Source organism: Vanessa cardui, chromosome 30 (genome assembly GCF_905220365.1).
Source record: "Vanessa cardui chromosome 30, ilVanCard2.1, whole genome shotgun sequence".
Lineage (NCBI taxonomy): Eukaryota > Metazoa > Arthropoda > Insecta > Lepidoptera > Nymphalidae > Vanessa > Vanessa cardui.
The window spans coordinates 2549158-2555865 of NC_061152.1; positions in this window are offsets into that span (position 1 = coordinate 2549158).

Genomic DNA, 6708 nt, shown 5'->3' on the forward strand with positions numbered 1-6708 from the left:
TGCCTTTCATTTGCACCCCCCACCCCCCACAGCAAATATAAGCCGCAAAGTGTATTAGACAACGGAAACTATGAAATCTACTGGGATACAACGATAATAACTGACAAGACCATATATTATTTATTTAAAATACTTTATTGACCAATAACATGAGTTGTGACAAAAGGCGGACTTAATGCCTGAAGGCATTCTCTGCCAGTCAACCTTTAGGCCAAATAGAAAGTCATGAAGACGGTAACAATAAATACGATAGTAATAATAATAAAACAAGAACATAGATAAAATGTTATATATATGCATAAGAATACAAATTTATAATTATATATACATATATGATATAAAATAATAGACCACATATCACCGTTCACGACAAAACCAATAGAACTGTTTATTTGATTGACGTAGCTGACCCTAATTCACACAACGTACAAACCACAATCTCTGAAAAATTAATTAACGTTACGAGAGTAACCTTAGCCTTCAATACGGTGTCATGACATTTGATTCTATATCATAATTTGTATCACATTACTATTGCATATTATTAGTATAGCAGGGGCTATTGAATTTACTTTATTATATACAATTATTATTGTAATTAATATTATTTTATATGGCATAGCATTTAATACTGGCATGTAACACTATTTCTTATTTTAAATATGATTGAGCTGTCAATAGAAAACAATTGGACGATAGTGTGGGATTGTAACAAAAGATAGAGAGGTTGGAACATCATTGTAAAACGATAATATTATTTTGGCCATCCCGAACTACTGAGATTACAGTAAACATCAAGACCTTGCTATAGAAATTAAAACGCAATGGAAACAGAGCCGGATTTAAAGGTCTGGAGGCCCCCGGGCCACAAAGCAGTGGGGGCCCTAGACAAACAGAAGCGTAGACAACCTAATAATTATATTATCATAAATTAATTATTAGGTTGTCTACGTAGTAAGCTATGATTTATTTATTTGTATTGGTAATTTTTAAAATATTAAATAATAACATTATTATAATTTGACTACATCTCGGTATTTGTTAACTTGCTGAAAACTGTGGCCCCCACTAATGTGGAGGCCCCAGGGCAGTTGCCCCGGTTGCCCTCCCCTAAATACAGCCCTGAATGGAAAGCACAAACAGTTCACATAGTCCCAATAGTCCTTTCATCGACAGGTATCGCACCGAAATCTCTAACAAAGAGTTTGACCACCTCACAAATGTCCGCATATATACGCCACATGCTCCAGAAAGCCATAATTCTTAACACATGCCGTATCACCCGGAAATTTATGTCATCTTCATCATCATCGTCCACGATTTTAGTTTAAACACTCCTTATCACTTGGCTGCCCGCGTTTTTGGTTTAAACACCCTCGAAAGAGGAGAAACATTAAATGTTAAAAATGATAATAATAATAAACATTTATTGAGCAAATTACACGACATTCACACAACATAAAAAACGTAACATTACAAAGTATCATTTACCCTAAAATACATGAAACAAGAAAAAAAAATAATAACTAAAAATACAACTACAACAGAACAAGTTTTGAGAGTAAAAATTAATAATTAAAATAATATTGAACAATAAATAGTGTGCAGCGGTGTAATTTAGCCAAAAGGCGATCCACTCAGTGAAAAATAGAAACATGATTGCTTCTACACTAATTTTCAGCGGCCTCCTACGAATACGAACTGCCCGTGAGCTAGAATAAACAATAATTAAACAAAAATATATTATTGTAGTCCAAGTTACTCATTATTATATCAGTTATCTGCCAGTGAAAGTCCCGTCAAAATCGGTCCAGCCGTTCCAGAGATTGGCCGGAACAAACAGACAGAAGTCTTGTGTCCAATGGATTGGAATATTGTACAGTGTGTTGGCTTACTATTAAATGAATCTGTACATATAATATAAAATTGGTGTGTCTGTTTGTAATATTAAATAGGCTATTTGACAATACGAAAAATAAATCGTGAATTATTGTAATCAGTGTATATTATGAGTTTAAAAAGGGTAATTTACTAACGAAAGTTGAAAATAATACTTAATTTATTCAATTATCCATCAATAAAAATGTAAATTTTCAAACGTTTGTCACGTGACACAAAACGCTCCTGATTGGCCGGGCTTATAAAGTCACTTTCCTGTAAACTTTGCTTTTCTACAATATGTACCACAGATTAAAATACAAGAAAGTGACGTCACCAACACCATTGCAGCGCCATATTGTCCAAGTAATGTACTAAAAATAAATAAAACAAATTTTACTGGGTTCCTTAACTTCTACTAAATAATATAAATCGATTTTAAAAACCAGTCAAATAGCCTATTGGCCCTTATTCACTCAATACATATGTATATACATACATATACCAAAATAATATTTTTTAAAATTTTTGTCTGTCTATCTGTTTGTTTCGGCTTATCTCTGGAACGGCTGGACTAATTTTGACAGGACCTTCACTGGCAGATAACTGATATAATAAAGATTACATAACTTAGGCTACAATAATATTTCTTTTTGTTAAATTCAAACGCGTACAAGGTCGCGGGCGCAGCTAATATACAAATAAATCTCTACTAATTTTATGATATACGAATCAGTCTCGGCCGAAAATTCTTCTTTTTGCCGAAAAATATCATATTTAAAATTCCATATCTAAATAGAGCGCGAAAACGCTCCTGGCACAATATGGTGCTGCATTGGGGTCGGTGACGTCACTTGCCTATATTTTAATCTGTGGTACATATAGAAGGCAAGCAAGGTTAATAAGTGTCTTCATCATAAGCCCGGCCAATCAGGGGCGTTTTGTGTCACGTGACAAACGTTTAAAAAATGCTTTTTTGTTATGGATTTTTCGAATAAATGAAGTATTATTTCGAACTTTCGTTGTAAATAACCGTTTTAAAACTCATAATATACACTGATTACAATAATTGACATATTATTTTTCGCATTGTCAAATAGCCTATTTAAAAGGACATTTTACGGTGTAACACACAAACGTACACGTTTACTAACGTTAGTTGTTTGTTATGAATATTTGAATTTACATTTTCACGCGTTATACCTGCTTGGGGCCATTTATTTACCACGTAAGACTCTCTTTGCTCGCTTTTGATCCCCTTTTTTTTTTACTTAAAAATAAGGGGGTAGAAAAAATACTACTACACAAACACTATTGAATCGTTAACAATTAAGTGAAGCTACCACCGGTTCGGAAAGTAGATTCTACCGAGAAGAACCGGCGAGAAACTCAGTAGTTACTCTTTTTCAACATTTTAAAAATACAAAGTCAAGATATTTAAATGCAATTATTTAAATTAATATATCCTGCTTGGAAGTCAACAGCAATAATCCAGAAAATAAACGGCGCGTGTTTTGAGACGTTTTCTATATCGCACAACTCTGTGGAATCAGCTTTTCGACGTTTTCCGATACGACTTGAGTACCTTCAAGAAAAGAGCGTACTCCTTCCTAACTCTTAATCGGGCAGAAAGAAAAAATCAGTTCTTTATGGCTTAGGTATATGCTCTTGGGTTCTGACGTTGATATTTGATATGTGAAAGCTATATACTTATACAGGGTTATTGGAAACTCGTTAGAGCACGTGCTGTGCTCTGTTATACAATGCATAATGCAGGATTCTATCCTTACTATTAACCTCACGAAGAAGTCTGAAATGTATGTGATGTTGTCTCATATGTATGAATTTTTTTATGTTGGCGGACGAGCATATGGGCCACCTGAGGTAAGTGGTCACCATCACCCCTAGACAATGAAGCTGTAAGAAATATTAACTATTCATTACATCGTCAATGCGCCACCAACCTTGGGAACTAAGATGTTATGTCCCTTGTGCCTGTAGTTACACTGGCTCACTCACCCTTCTAACCGGAACACAATTATTATTAATATATGGGGTATTTAGCTGGATTAGGCGAAAGGGAAAGTTTTAAGACTTTTTTTAACACGTAAAACGACTAAAGGCAAACGTCCCAATTAGGACGTTTTCTAGTCTTCACTTTTTGCGCGTTAATAACATATCTGTCTACTAGAACATCATTGGCTATATACATATATACCAGTAAAATAATTTTGTATTTATCTAAGATTATTAAAGGTAGCAATTTTAAAAAATTTCGACGACCTCCGTGGTCGAGTGATGTGTACACCGGTTTTCATGGGTACGCCACTCTGAGGTCCCGGGTTCGATTCCCGGCCGAGTCGATGTAGATTACCATTAGTTTTCTATGTTATCTTGGGTTTGGGTGTTTGTGCCGCCGTTACTTCTGATCTTCCATTACACAAGTGCGTTAGCTACTCACATTGGGATCAGAGAAATGTATGTGATGTTGTCTCATATTATTATTATTAAAATATGGGGCATTTAGCTGGATTAGACGAGTGGGAAAGTTCCCTGTGCCCGATCAAGGGTCAACCCTTGCGCCCGCCCTCGGCGCTGCCGTCCTCGGGCCATGGGTAGCCAGTCCCGCCAGACGAGGGTCTCGTGTTGCAGAACCACGCGAAGCTGCGCAGCCACATCCTGGGCCGGCACGTGCGCGCGGCGGCGCACGCGTGCGGCGCGTGCGGCGCGCGCTTCGCGTGGCACTCGTGCCTGTCGCGCCACGTGCGCCAGAAGCACGCCGGCACACGCGACTGACCGACTCCTGCCTTTCATTTGCACCCCCCACCCCCCACAGCAAATATAAGCCGCAAAGTGTATTAGACAACGGAAACTATGAAATCTACTGGGATACAACGATAATAACTGACAAGACCATATATTATTTATTTAAAATACTTTATTGACCAATAACATGAGTTGTGACAAAAGGCGGACTTAATGCCTGAAGGCATTCTCTGCCAGTCAACCTTTAGGCCAAATAGAAAGTCATGAAGACGGTAACAATAAATACGATAGTAATAATAATAAAACAAGAACATAGATAAAATGTTATATATATGCATAAGAATACAAATTTATAATTATATATACATATATGATATAAAATAATAGACCACATATCACCGTTCACGACAAAACCAATAGAACTGTTTATTTGATTGACGTAGCTGACCCTAATTCACACAACGTACAAACCACAATCTCTGAAAAATTAATTAACGTTACGAGAGTAACCTTAGCCTTCAATACGGTGTCATGACATTTGATTCTATATCATAATTTGTATCACATTACTATTGCATATTATTAGTATAGCAGGGGCTATTGAATTTACTTTATTATATACAATTATTATTGTAATTAATATTATTTTATATGGCATAGCATTTAATACTGGCATGTAACACTATTTCTTATTTTAAATATGATTGAGCTGTCAATAGAAAACAATTGGACGATAGTGTGGGATTGTAACAAAAGATAGAGAGGTTGGAACATCATTGTAAAACGATAATATTATTTTGGCCATCCCGAACTACTGAGATTACAGTAAACATCAAGACCTTGCTATAGAAATTAAAACGCAATGGAAACAGAGCCGGATTTAAAGGTCTGGAGGCCCCCGGGCCACAAAGCAGTGGGGGCCCTAGACAAACAGAAGCGTAGACAACCTAATAATTATATTATCATAAATTAATTATTAGGTTGTCTACGTAGTAAGCTATGATTTATTTATTTGTATTGGTAATTTTTAAAATATTAAATAATAACATTATTATAATTTGACTACATCTCGGTATTTGTTAACTTGCTGAAAACTGTGGCCCCCACTAATGTGGAGGCCCCAGGGCAGTTGCCCCGGTTGCCCTCCCCTAAATAGCTAGGGCTAGCTAGGGCTAAATACAGCCCTGAATGGAAAGCACAAACAGTTCACATAGTCCCAATAGTCCTTTCATCGACAGGTATCGCACCGAAATCTCTAACAAAGAGTTTGACCACCTCACAAATGTCCGCATATATACGCCACATGCTCCAGAAAGCCATAATTCTTAACACATGCCGTATCACCCGGAAATTTATGTCATCTTCATCATCATCGTCCACGATTTTAGTTTAAACACTCCTTATCACTTGGCTGCCCGCGTTTTTGGTTTAAACACCCTCGAAAGAGGAGAAACATTAAATGTTAAAAATGATAATAATAATAAACATTTATTGAGCAAATTACACGACATTCACACAACATAAAAAACGTAACATTACAAAGTATCATTTACCCTAAAATACATGAAACAAGAAAAAAAAATAATAACTAAAAATACAACTACAACAGAACAAGTTTTGAGAGTAAAAATTAATAATTAAAATAATATTGAACAATAAATAGTGTGCAGCGGTGTAATTTAGCCAAAAGGCGATCCACTCAGTGAAAAATAGAAACATGATTGCTTCTACACTAATTTTCAGCGGCCTCCTACGAATACGAACTGCCCGTGAGCTAGAATAAACAATAATTAAACAAAAATATATTATTGTAGTCCAAGTTACTCATTATTATATCAGTTATCTGCCAGTGAAAGTCCCGTCAAAATCGGTCCAGCCGTTCCAGAGATTGGCCGGAACAAACAGACAGAAGTCTTGTGTCCAATGGATTGGAATATTGTACAGTGTGTTGGCTTACTATTAAATGAATCTGTACATATAATATAAAATTGGTGTGTCTGTTTGTAATATTAAATAGGCTATTTGACAATACGAAAAATAAATCGTGAATTATTGTAATCAGTG